Genomic DNA, 15,770 nt, shown 5'->3' on the forward strand with positions numbered 1-15,770 from the left:
TTGAAAAACTCACCAATTCAAACATCCCGACATACAGCTGTAAGACAAGAAATAAGTTTTTTCTCAAAATTCTTAAGCACAATCCGTGAAGATCTCACTAATAACTAAAAATCACAAAATGTTAGGCACAATCTACAGAAGATACTAGCATGGTTAAAATATGATTATTTTGACCATAATCTTGACCTGATATCAAAAGCAAGAAAAACTTTTCAACCACAAAATTCAGATGCTGAAACTATATTGGCAGGCAAAACATATTATGTTTGGGACCCTGAATGGTCTCATCCATCATTTATTAATATACCAACTGACATCTCAAATCAAGCAATCACTATAATTTCCATCAGCAGAGATTATGTTAGAATAACTCCACTTACTATTGATTCACAATCTATAAACTATAATTCAACATACACAGATAGAGAAAGAAATAGCTTCTACCTTTATTAACCAAGAAAATCTAAATGGAACAAGAAATCTTACACAGCAAGATATCCAAACCCCATCACGTTTCGTAAAAGAAAACATAGTTGAAACAATGCCAACAACAACACGACAAAGCATTTCTCCTATTCACCTAACGCTTACAACTCCAAAAAATAAAAACACAGTATTTCCACAAACAACTATACAATCGACAATGAAACCTTCAGTTTTTCCCAAAAATTCACAAATGGACAACCAAACATTTAGACCAGTAACAATAACAAGACAAACAAATAAGCGAAAGACATCAAACAGAAAAAACTTCTCGGATCATAATTATAACTTTTTCCAAAAATCAAAATCAACAAAATCCCCCAATAATAGTCAAAATCAACCGCAATTGCAAAATCAAAATGTAACACAACAAGCTTTTCAATCAATATTTTTCAACGACCAGCCACCAGCTACACTGGATTGTAGCAAAAATTACCCATTTTTTTATAACAAAATAAAAACATAGCAAACAGACATCAAGTTAGAAATCAACCACATTACTCAGAAGATGAAGAATATTATTATCAAAATCAACGATTTAGCACAAATAATCATCAGAATAACGGAAACATCGATCAACCAGATCCTTTCTATCAAGCAAATCTTTTCGAACCATATACACGAAACGAACAAAAGGCAAACAAGACATCACCTGAACTCATATAATAATAATTTTCAATCACAAAACCCAGTGAACACACAAAATTATCAACCAACTCAAATGCAAAATGAAATTTCATTACCATATTATCTACAACAACATGAAATAACAAAGACTCAACTTACCAATTTTTCTCAAATACCAAATGCCGCAGAATCACTACTAATGACAATGAATCCATACCTTATGGGTGGATCCTCAATATCTTCAAATAAGCCATTAAGGGTATTCACAGGAACAGATCCCGATTATTACGTAGAAGACAATTTAAATGCAGTCAGAGCAAATTTGATTTTAAATATAAGACCTGAACCAGTAAATACACCACTTCATCAAAATTGGATACATAGACGCACAGCTCTAATCCAAACCACACTTGATCGCGCAGCCCAAAAATGGTTTTCAGTTTTACTTAATAATATTCAATCAGATTGCAAAAGATTCACACAAGAAATTTCAAAAATGTTCGACTCCGAAAGAAACAAACAACATCAAAGAGTTTTATGCAATGAAATTCGTAGAATCCCAAACGAAACAATTAAACAACTAGCTGTAAGAATTGGAAAACTAGTTAGAAAAGCATATTCCCTTAATACACATGATTATAAAAATACAAAAATGACAGAATTATTAATGATGTCTCTAACACCTCAAATACGAAAAAAAGTTATAAAAAAGAGAGCATCACATCCATCTTCAGTTCGAGAACCTAATATAGACTTCAGAAAACTAGAACAAGCCGAAATCACTTGGAAATTTGAAGAATCAGAAAATTTAAAACTACAAAAGGTAAATAATATCCAAACCACTACTTCACAAATAAACGGAATCCGAAAGAAACAAACAACATCAAAGAGTTTTATGCAATGAATTTCGTAGAATCCCAAACGAAACAATTAAACAACTAGCAGTAAGAATTGGAAGACTAGTAAGAAAAGCATATTCCCTTAATTCTCATGATTATAAAAACACAAAAATGACAGAATTTTTAATGATGACTCTAACACCTCAATTACGAAAAAAAATTATAAAAAAGAGAGCATCACATCCATCTTCAAATCGAGAACCCGATATAGACTTCAGAAAACTAGTAGAAAAACTAGAACAAGCCGAAATCACTAAGAAATTTGAAGAAACAGAAAATTTAAAAGTACAATAGGTAAATAATATCCAAACCACTACTTCACAAATAAACGGAATCCGAAAGAAACAAACAACATCAAAGAGTTTTATGCAATGAATTTCGTAGAATCTCAAACGAAACAATTAAACAACTAGCAGTAAGAATTGGAACACTAGTAAGAAAAGCATATTCCCATAATTCTCATGATTATAAAAACACAAAAAAGACAAAATTTTTAATGATGACTTTGACACCTCAATTACAAAAAATAGCTATAAAAAAGAGAACATCGCATCCATCTTCAGTTCGAGAACCCAATATAGACTTCAGAAAACTAGTAGAAAAACTAGAACAATCCGAAATCACTATGAAATTCGAAGAAACAGAAAATTTAAAAGTACAATAGGTAAATGATATCCAAACCACTACTTTACAAATAAACAATATTCATTACTCTGACACTGAACTAGCTGAAAACTTCACTCAAATATTAAATATCAACGAGAAAAATCCAAACTTTAAAGGCGAACCATCATTTAAAAAAATGGTGTAACTATTGCCATAGATATGGACACAGCATTGTTGAATGTAGACAAAAACAACAAGATAATCAAAACAAACCACAAAAACACAGAGAACCAAACAAATCATTTTATCAATACAGAAATTTTAATGATGACTCTTACACCTCAATTACGAAAAATAGCTGTAAAAAAGAGAGCATCACATCCATCTTCAGTTCGAGAACCCGATATAGACTTCAGAAAACTATTAGAAAAACTAGAACAATCCGAAATCACTATGAAATTCGAAGAAACAGAAAATTTAAAAGTACAATAGGTAAATGATATCCAAACCACTACTTTACAAATAAACAATATTCATTACTCTGACACTGAACTAGCTGAAAACTTCACTCAAATATTAAATATCAACGAGAAAAATCCAAACTTTAAAGGCGAACCATCATTTAAAAAAATGGTGTAACTATTGCCATAGATATGGACACAGCATTGCTGAATGTAGACAAAAACAACAAGATAATCAAAACAAACCACAAAAACACAGAGAACCAAACAAATCATTTTATCAATACAGAAATTTTAATGATGACTCTTACACCTCAATTACGAAAAATAGCTGTAAAAAAGAGAGCATCACATCCATCTTCAGTTCGAGAACCCGATATAGACTTCAGAAAACTATTAGAAAAACTAGTACAAGCCGAAACAACTTTGAAATTTGAAGAAAAAGAAAATTTAAAAATACAATAGGTAAATAATATTCAAACCACTACTTCACAAATAAACGGAATTCGAAAGATACAAACAGCATCAAAGAATTTTATGCAATGAATTTCGTAGAATCCCAAACTAAACAATTAAACAACTAGGAGTAAGAATTGGAACACTAGTAAGAAAAGCATATTCCCTTAATACACATGATTATAAAAATACAAAAATGATAAAAGTTTTAATGATGACTTTAACACCTCAATTACAAAAAATAGCTATAAAAAGAGAGTATCATATCCATCTTCAGTTCGAGAACCCAATATAGACTTCAGAAAACTAGTAGAAAAACTAGAACAAGCCAAAATCACTATGAAATTCGAAAAAACAGAAAATTTAAAAGTATAAAAGGTAAATGATATCCAAACCACTACTTCACAAATAAACAATATTCATTACTCTGACACTGAACTAGCTGAAAACTTCACTCAAATATTAAATATCTACAAGAAAAATTCAAACTTTAAAGGCGAACCATCATTAAAAAAATGGTGTAACTATTGCCATAGATACGGACACAGCATTGCTGAATGTAGACAAAAACAACAAGATAATCAAAACAAACCACAAAAACACAGAGAACCAAACAAATCATTTTTTTAATACAGAAATTTTAATGATGACTCTTACACCTCAATTACGAAAAATAGCTATAAAAAGAGAGCATCACATCCATCTTCAGTTCGAGAACCCGATATAGACTTCAGAAAACTAGTAGAAAAACTAGAACAAGCCGAAACAACTAAGAAATTTGAAGAAACAGAACATTTAAAAGTACAATAGGTAAATAATATTCAAACCACTACTTCACAATTAAACAATATTCATGACTCTGACACTGAACTAGCTGAAAACTTCACTCAAATATTAAATATCTACAAGATTAATAATTCGAAAGAAACAGAAAACTTAAAAGTACAATAGGTAAATGATATCCAAACCACGTCTTCACAAATAAACAATATTCATTACTCTGACACTGAACTAGCTGAAAACTTCACTCAAATATTAAATATCTACGAGAAAAAGCCAAATTTTAAAGGCGAACCATCATTCAAAAAATGGTGTAACTATTGCCATAGATACGGACACAGCATTGCTGAATGTAGACAAAAACAGCAAGATAATCAAAACAAACCACAAAAACACAGAGAACCAAACAAATCAATTTATCAATACAGAAATTTTAATGATGACTCTTACACCTCAATTACAAAAAAAGCTATAAAAAAGAGAGCATCACATCCATCTTCAGTTCGAGAACCCGATATAGACTTCAGAAAACGAGTAGAAAAACTAGAACAAGCCGAAACAACTATGAAATTTGAAGAAACAGAAAATTTAAAAGTACAATAGGTAAATAATATTCAAACCACTACTTCACAAATAAACGGAATTCGAAAGAAACAAACAGCATCAAAGGGTTTTATGCAATGATTTTCGTAGAATCCCAAACTAAACAATTAAACAACTAGGAGTAAGAATTGGAACAATAGTAAGAAAAGCATATTCCCTTAATACACATGATTACAAAAATACAAAAATGACAAAAGTTTTAGTGATGACTTTAACACCTCAATTACAAAAATTAGCTATAAAAAAGAGAGTATCACATCCATCTTCAGTTCGAGAACCCAATATAGACTTCAGAAAACTAGTAGAAAAACTAGAACAAGCCGAAATCACTATGAAATTCGAAGAAACAGAAAATTTAAAAGTACAAAAGGTAAATGATATCCAAACCACTACTTCACAAATAAACAATATTCATTACTCTGACACTGAACTAGCTGAAAACTTCACTCAAATATTAAATATCTACAAGAAAAATCCAAACTTTAAAGGCGAACCATCATTCAAAAAATGGTGTAACTATTACCATAGATACGGACACAGCATTGCTGAATGTAGACAAAAACAACAAGATAATCAAAACAAACCACAAAAACACAGAGAACCAAACAAATCATTTTATCAATACAGAAATTTTAATGATGACTCTAACACCTCAATTACGAAAAAAAGCTATAAAAAAGAGAGCATCACATCCATCTTCAGTTCGAGAACCCGATATAGACTTCAGAAACCTAGTAGAAAAACTAGAACAAGCCGAAATCACTATGAAATTTGAGGAAACATAAAATTTAAAAGTACAATAGGTAAATGATATCCAAACCACTACTTCACAAATAAACAATATTCATTACTCTGACACTGAACTAGCTGAAAACTTCACTCAAATATTAAATATCTACGAGATAATCCAAACCTTAAAGACGAATCATCATTCAAAAATTGGTGTAACTATTGCCATAGATACGGACACAGCATTGCTGAATGTAGACAAAACAACAAGATAATCAAAACAAAACACAAAAACACAGAGAACCAAACAAATCATTTTATCATTACAGAAATTTTAATGATGACTCTTACACCTCAATTACGAAAAATAGCTTAAAAAAAGAGAGCATTACATCTATCTTCAGTTCGAGAACCCAATATAGACTTCAGAAAACTAGTAGAAAGACTAGAACAAGCCGAAATCACTATGAAATTCAAGGAAACAGAAAATTTAAAAGTACAATAGGTAAATAATATCCAAACCACTACTTCACAAATAAACGGAATCCGAAAGAAACAAACAACATCAAAGAGTTTTATGCAATGAAATTCGTGGAATCCCAAACGAAACAATTAAACAACTAGCTGTAAGAATTGGAACACTAGTTAGAAAAGCTTATTCCCTTAATACACATGATTATAAAAACACAAAAATGACAGAATTTTTAATGATGACTCTAACACCTCAATTACGAAAAAAAGTTATAAAAAAGAGACATCACATCCATCTTCAGTTCGAGAACCCGATATAGACTTCAGAAAACTAGTAGAAAAACTAGAACAAGCCGAAATCACTATGAAATTTGAAGAAACAAAAAATTTAAAAGTACAACAGGTAAATAATATCCAAACCACTACTTCACAAATAAACGGAATCCGAAAGAAACAAACAACATCAAAGAGTTTTATGCAATGAAATTCGTGGAATCCCAAACGAAACAATTAAACAATTAGCTGTAAGAATAAGAACTCTAGTAAGAAAAGCATATTCCCTCAATACACATGATTGTAAAAACACAAAAATGACAGAATTTTTAATGATGACTCTAACACCTCAATTACAAAAAATAGCTATAAAAAAGAGAGCATCACATCCATCTTCAGTTCGATAACCCAATATAGACTTCAGAAAACTAGTAGAAAAACTAGAACAAGCCGAAATCACTATGAAATTCGAACAAACAGAAAATTTAAAAGTACAATAGGTAAATGATATCCAAACCACTACTTCACAAATAAACAATATTCATTACTCTGACACTGAACTAGCTGAAAACTTTACTCAAATATTAAATATCTACGAGAAAAATCCAAACTTTAAAGGCAAACCATCATTCAAAAAATGGTGTAACTATTGCCATAGATACAGACACAGCATTGCTGAATGTAGACAAAAACAATAAGATAATCAAAACAAACCACAAAAACACAGAGAACCAAACAGATCATTTTATCAATACAGAAATTTTAATGATGACTCTTACACCTCAATTGCGAAAAATAGCTGTAAAAAGAGAGCATCACATCCATCCTCAGTTCGAGAACCCGATATAGATTTCAGAAAACTAGTAGAAAAACTAGAACAAGCCGAAATCACTACGAAATTTGAGGAAACAGAAAATTTAAAAGTACAATAGGTAAATAATATCCAAACCACTACTTCACAAATAAACGGAATCCGAAAGAAACAAACAACATCAAAGAGTTTTATGCAATGAAATTCGTAGAATCCCAAGCGAAACAATTAAACAACTAGGAGTAAGAATTGGAACACTAGTAAGAAAAGCATATTCCCTTAATACACATGATTATAAAAATACAAAAATGACAGATATTTTAATGATGACTCTAACACCTCAATTACAAAAAATAGCTTAAAAAAAGAGAGCATAACATCTATCTTCAGTTTGAGAACCCAATATAGACTTCAGAAAACTAGTAGAAAAACTAGAACAAGCCGAAATCACCATGAAATTCGAAGAAACAGAAAATTTAAAAGTACAATAGGTAAATGATATCCAAACCACTACTTCACAAATAAACAATATTCATTACTCTGACACTGAACTAGCTGAAAACGTCACTCAAATATTAAATATCCACGAGAAAAACAGAAACTTTAAAGGCGAACCATCATTCAAAAAATGGTTTAACTATTGCCATAGATACGGACACAGCATTGCTGAATGTAGACAAAAACAACAAGATAATCAAAACAAACCACAAAAACACAGAGAACCAAACAAATCATTTTATCAATACAGAAATTTTAATGATGACTCTTACACCTCAATTACGAAAAATAGCTATAAAAAGAGAGCATCACATCCATCTTCAGTTCGAGAACCCGATATAGACTTCAGAAAACTAGTAGAAAAACTAGAACAAGCCGAAATCACTATGAAATTTGAGGAAACAGAAAATTTAAAAGTACAATAGGTAAATGACATCCAAACCACTACTTCACAAATAAACAATATTCATTACTCTGACACTGAACTAGCTGAAAACTTCACTCAAATATTAAATATCTACGAGAAAAATCCAAACTTTAAAGGCGAACCATCATTCAAAAAATGGTGTAACTATTGCCATAGATACGGACACAGCATTGCTGAATGTAGACAAAAACATTAAGATAATCAAAACAAACCACAAAAACACAGAGAACCAAACAAATCAATTTATCATTACAGAAATTTTAATGATGACTCTTACACCTCAATTACGAAAAATAGCTAAAAAAAAGAGAGCATCACAACTATCTTCAGTTCGAGAACCCAATATAGACTTCAGAAAACTAGTAGAAAAACTAGAACAAGCCGGAATCACTATGAAATTTGAGGAAACAGAAAATTTAAAAGTACAATAGGTAAATACTATCCAAACCACTACTTCACAAATAAACGGAATCCGAAAGAAACAAACAACATCAAAGAGTTTTATGCAATGAAATTCGTAGAATCCCAAACGAAACAATTAAACAACTAGCTGTAAGAATTGGAACACTAGTAAGAAAAGCATATTCCCTTAATACACATGATTATAAAAACACAAAAATGACAGAATTTTTAATGATGACTCTAACACCTCAATTACGAAGAAAAAAATTATAAAAAAGAGAGCATCACATCCATCTTCAGTTCGAGAACCCGATATAGACTTCAGAAAACTAGTAGAAAAAGTAGAACAAGCCAAAATCACTATGAAATTTGAAGAAACAGAAAATTTAAAAGCACAATAGGTAAATAATATCCAAACCACTACTTCACAAATAAACGGAATCCGAAAGAAACAAACAACATCAAGGAGTTTTTTGCAATGAATTTCGTGGAATCTCAAAAGAAACAATTAAATAACTAGCAGTAAGAATTGGAACACTAGTAAGAAAAGCATATTCCCTTAACTCTCATGAGTATAAAAATACAAAAATTACAAAATTTTTAATGATGACTTTAACACCTCAATTACAAAAAATAGCTATAAAAAAGAGAGCATCACATCCATCTTCAGTTCGAGAACCCAATATAGACTTCAGAAAACTAGTAGAAAATCTAGAACAAGCGCCGAAATCACTATGAAATTCGAAGAAACAGAAAACTTAAAAGTACAATAGGTAAATGATATCCAAACCACTTCTTCACAAATAAACAATATCCATTACTCTGACACTGAACTAGCTGAAAACTTCACTCAAATATTAAATATCTACGATCTGCCATAGATACGGACACAGCATTGCTGAATGTAGACAAAAACAACAAGATAATCAAAACAAACCACAAAAACACAGAGAACCAAACAAATCATATTATCATTACAGAAATTTTAATGATGACTCTTACACCTCAATTACGAAAAATAGCTATAAAAAGAGAGCATCACATCCATCTTCAGTTCGAGAACCCGATATAGACTTCAGAAAACTAGTAGAAAAACTAGAACAAGCCGAAATCACTACGAAATTTGAGGAAACAGAAAATTTAAAAGTACAATAGGTAAATAATATCCAAACCACTATGTTCATAAATAAACGGAATCCGACAGAAACAAACAACATCAAAGAGTTTTATGCAATGAAATTCGTAGAATCCCAAGCGAAAAAATTAAACAACTAGGAGTAAGAATTGGAACACTAGTAAGAAAAGCATATTCCCTTAATACACATGATTATAAAAATACAAAAGTGACAAAAGTTTTAATGATGACTTTAACACCTCAATTACAAAAAATAGCTATAAAAAAGAGAGCATCACATCCATCTTCAGTTCGAGAACCCAATATAGACTTCAGAAAACTAATAGAAAAACTAGAACAAGCCGGAATCACTATGAAATTTGAGGAAACAGAAAATTAAAAGTACAATAGGTAAATAATATCCAAACCACTACTTCACAAATAAACGGAATCCGAAAGAAACAAACAACATCAAAGAGTTTTATGCAATGAATTTCGTAGAATCCCAAACGAAACAATTAAACAACTAGCTGTAAGAATTGGAACACTAGTAAGAGAAGCATATTCCCTTAATACACATGATTATAAAAAAACAAAAATGACAGAATTTTTAATGATGACTCTAACACCTCAATTACGAAGAAAAAATTATAAAAAAGAGAGCATCACATCCATCTTCAGTTCGAGAACCCGATATAGACTTCAGAAAACTAGTAGAAAAAGTAGAACAAGCCGAAATCACTATGAAATTTGAAGAAACAGAAAATTTAAAAGCACAATAGGTAAATAATATCCAAACCACTACTTCACAAAGAAACGGAATCCGAAAGAAACAAACAACATCAAAGAGTTTTTTGCAATGAATTTCGTAGAATCTCAAACGAAACAATTAAATAACTAGCAGTAAGAATTGGAACACTAGTAAGAAAAGCATATTCCCTTAATTTTCATGAGTATAAAAAAACAAAAATGACAAAATTTTAATGATGTCTTTAACACCTCAATTACAAAAAATAGCTATAAAAAAGAGAGCATCACATCCATCTTCAGTTCGAGAACCCAATATAGACTTCAGAAAACTAGTAGAAAATCTAGAACAAGCCGAAATCACTATGAAATTCGAAGAAACAGAAAACTTAAAAGTACAATAGGTAAATGATATCCAAACCACTACTTCACAAATAAACAATATTCATTACTCTGACACTGAACTAGCTGAAAACTTCACTCAAATATTAAATATCTACGAGAAAAATCCAAACTTTAAAGGCGAACCATCATTCAAAAAATGGTGTAACTATTGCCATAGATACGGACACAGCATTGCTGAATGTAGACAAAAATAACAAGATAATCAAAACAAACCACAAAAACACAGAGAACCAAACAAATCATATTATCATTACAGAAATTTTAATGATGACTCTTACACCTCAATTACGAAAAATAGCTATAAAAAGAGAGCATCACATCCATCTTCAGTTCGAGAACCCGATATAGACTTCAGAAAACTAGTAGAAAAACTAGAACAAGCCGAAATCACTACGAAATTTGAGGAAACAGAAAATTTAAAAGTACAATAGGTAAATAATATCCAAACCACTACTTCACAAATAAACGGAATCCGAAAGAAAAAAACAACATAAAAGTGTTTTGTGCAATGAAATTCGTAGAATCCCAAGCGAAACAATTAAACAACTAGGAGTAAGAATTGGAACACTAGTAAGAAAAGCATATTCCCTTAATACACATGATTATAAAAATACAAAAATGACAAAAGTTTTAATGATGACTTTAACACCTCAATTACAAAAAATAGCTATAAAAAAGAGAGCATCACATCCATCTTCAGTTCGAGAACCCAACATAGACTTCAGAAAACTATTAGAAAAACTAGAACAAGCCGGAATCACTATGAAATTTGAGGAAACAGAAAATTTAAAAGTACAATAGGTAAATAATATCCAAACCACTACTTCACAAATAAACGGAATCCGAAAGAAACAAACAACATCAAAGAGTTTTATGCAATGAAATTCGTAGAATACCAAACGAAACAATTAAACAACTAGCTGTAAGAATTGGAACACTAGTAAGAAAAGCATATTCCCTTAATTCTCATGAGTATAAAAATACAAAAATGACAAAAATTTTAATAATGACTTTAACACCTCAATTACAAAAAATAGCTATAAAAAAGAGAGCATCACATCCATCTTCAGTTCGAGAACCCAATATAGACTTCAGAAAACTAGTAGAAAATCCAGAACAAGCCGAAATCACTATGAAATTCGAAGAAACAGAAAACTTAAAAGTACAATAGGTAAATGATATCCAAACCACTACTTCACAAATAAAGAATATTCATTACTCTGACACTGAACTAGCTGGAAACTTCACTCAAATATTAAATATCTACGAGAAAAATCCAAACTTTAAAGGCGAACCATCATTCAAAAAATGGTGTAACTATTGCCATAGATACGGACACAGCATTGCTGAATGTAGACAAAAACAACAAGATAATCAAAACAAACCACAAAAACACAGAGAACCAAACAAATCATATTATCATCACAGAAATTTTAATGATGACTCTTACACCTCAATTACAAAAAATAGCTATAAAAAGAGAGCATCACATCCATCTTCAGTTCGAGAACCCGATATAGACTTCAGAAAACTAGTAGAAAAACTAGAACAAGCCGAAACAACTAAGAAATTTGAAGAAACAGAACATTTAAAAGTACAATAGGTAAATAATATTCAAACCACTACTTCACAATTAAACAATATTCATGACTCTGACACTGAACTAGCTGAAAACTTCACTCAAATATTAAATATCTACAAGATTAATAATTCGAAAGAAACAAATTTTAATTCAAATTAATTCCAAATATTAATTCGAAAGAAACAAACAGCATCAAAGAGGTTTATGCAATGAATTTTGTAGAATCCCAAACTAAACAATTAAACAACTAGGAGTAAGAATTGGAACACTAGTAAGAAAAGCATATTCCCTTAATACACATGATTATAAAAATACAAAAATAACAAAAGTTTTAATGATGACTTTAACACCTAAATTACAAAAAATAGCTATAAAAAAGAGAGCATCACATCCATCTTCAGTTCGAGAACCCAATAGAGACTTCAGAAAACTAGTAGAAAAACTAAAACAAGCCAAAATCACTATGAAATTCGTAGAAACAGAAAAAATAAAAGTACAATAGGTAAATAATATCCAATCCACTACTTCACAAATAAACAATATTCATGACTCTGACACTGAACTAGCTGAAAACTTCACTCAAATATTAAATATCTACAAGAAAAATCCAAACTTTAAAGGCGAACCATCATTCAAAAAATGGTGTAACTATTGCCATAGACACGGACACAGCATTGCTGAATGTAGAAAAAAAAACAAATAATCAAAACAAACCACAAAAACACAGAGAACCAAACAAAATATTTTACCAATACATGAAAAAAGACCTAAACCTACCAAAAAAAAACATTCACAGTAGCAACAGTTCAGGCAAACCACTCCCTGACAATTATTATGTCTCAAGACAACAATCACCCTACCAATACAACTATTGAGGAAGATCTCCGGATCAAAAAAATTCACGAAATTTCTCACATAATAGATATAGTCGATCAAACAGGCAAAACAATCGATATCAAAATAATTTTTCAAGATTAAATTCAAATAGAAGCAATTATTCGAACTTCGTTAAAAACAATTCCCGTTGAAACTCTCGTTATAGATACTATTCAAACGATAGGTCGAGAAACTCCTCATACAAAAGAAACAGAATTTATTCAAATAATAGAAACAGACAGTATCACTTTAACAGATCACGAGACTATTCAAACAACAGATCAAACTACCATAGATCAAATTACAATAACTATAACAATAGATCACGTGACAATTCCCAAAATAGAAATTCGAATTATCAAAATCGACAAAGAAATTTCTCTCAATTACCGCACAGAAATAATACACATTATCAGAATTCACTACAAAACTGTAGACGTAGTACACCTAAACATCAAAAACAAATTAACCAAGTACGATCAACTGAAAAAACTCAATCAGACCCTACCGGTTTTGATAACACAGAAAGCACAGAAAAACATCTAAATCACGTAACTTGCGAATACACAGACGATGAAAGCGAAACAGAAAATAAACTTTCAATAAACATGCTTCAGATTGAAAACGATTACGAAACATCAATAGAATCGAATCATTACCAAAATAATCATGACAATTTCCAAAACCCTGAGAATATTCTTGAAATAAAAGAGAATACTGAACAAGAACTTAAAGGAAGTTCAAGCCCAAACAATATATATCAAAACGCATCAAAGAAAACACAACTACCCAATGAAAAAATGAACAATACCACTTCTTTAAGAATGTTCTAAAAGCAAAAAGTTTCAATCACCAGACCTCGCAATTGATTTATTAATAGACTCAGAAGCAGAATCAGTTTTTATTAACATTCCTACCTGGAATGAAATACAAACCCTGCATCCAAAATTGATACGCTTAAAAACCTCAAGCAAATTAGCCAGAGCACAAGGATCAAGTTTAACAAATTTTGGAAAATCCAACCATTCCTTATTCCTACCCAAACAATGGAACAAAATAAACTCTTAACCAAACCTTTCAAACACACATTCCATATCACAGATATAAAACACAATATTATTGGATCATCATTTATTACCAAATATATCCCTACTATTAATATCTTAAATAGTTAAATACACATAAAAGACAAATACACAAGAACAAAAAACTCATCGCTGACAATTTTTCAAACACTTAATAAACAACCGCCATTTTTCTCAAAATTCTACCTCATATATAACCAAAAAAAACCTGAAACCACTAGCAGGATATGTATTCAACTTTTCAGTGAATCAACTCCATCAATAAAACATGAAACAAAACAAACAACGACTATAAATGTCAGACCTTGAATTCAAGCCAAATCACAAATTTTTCCGAGTAACAATCTCATCCATCAAATGCACGAAAAACACAAACTCAGATATCAATTCATTACATGCATACAATAATTCACTATACAAAATACCATTACCTCTAGGACTTCTAGGTTTTTGCGAAACAAATGCAACAACCTCTCCCACATTAGAAGTATCATATAGAGTAAATAATTTTTTAAAATTTTTAGATGTATGCCAATCAACAATTCTTAATGAAGAATTATCAATTAATAATATAACAAGTGATAACAAACGAAACACAGACTATTTTACAAAAACACCTTATTTTAAACCGACATTCCAAATATCAAAACACACCAACAAAAACTCCACACAATTTTCAATTTTCAACACTCTCAAATTACGCAAAAAGAATTTGAACAGCTAGTCGAACTATGACTAAAATTTCCATTGGTTTACACACGAAAATTATATCAAGTTTGTTTTTTAAGTTACCCTGACTTCCTTAAGACGTATGGAAATACGTCGGCTATGATATTTTGATGTGCCCACTGCTTAGAATGAAACTAAATTGGTGTGTCATGCTATAGAAAATCAGTATATTAGAAAAACAGAAATGATTGTTCCCGGAAAGGGATGGAAATTCTGCTTTGTCTTAGAGAAAACTCCTTGTCTGAGGTTCCGAAGGCATCTATTCCAACTTCACAATTTGAAAAGGTTAATAATTGTATTTATTTTACGTTGGAAAAACAAACAATTGACATTAAAAGTGAAATACATATACTTACTTACCTTCTTATCGTGAAACGCGAAAGTTTTGATTGTATTGTTCTTACTTTTCATGGCGATCATCAAAAATGATCGCATATTTTTGTCTTTGGGCTAATTATTTAATAGCAAAAAAAGATCTAAAAGCAAATGGCAGATAAGTTAGAGTGAATACTGATAATTAAACTCTTCCAGTCGTGTTTTTGAGCAGCAATGAAAACACTAAAATTAATCAGTGTTGAGTAAATTGGCCGTTGATTTTTTGGGCGGGTTCGGACGCTCTTTCCCCAAGGATTCGATCCCCTGCCGACCCAAAGGGTCTCCCCTTTGAACTATTTTCAGATATCCATTTTTGGCTGACCGACCTTAA

This window comes from Symsagittifera roscoffensis, chromosome 1 (genome assembly GCF_963678635.1).
Source record: "Symsagittifera roscoffensis chromosome 1, txSymRosc1.1, whole genome shotgun sequence".
Taxonomy (NCBI): domain Eukaryota; kingdom Metazoa; phylum Xenacoelomorpha; order Acoela; family Convolutidae; genus Symsagittifera; species Symsagittifera roscoffensis.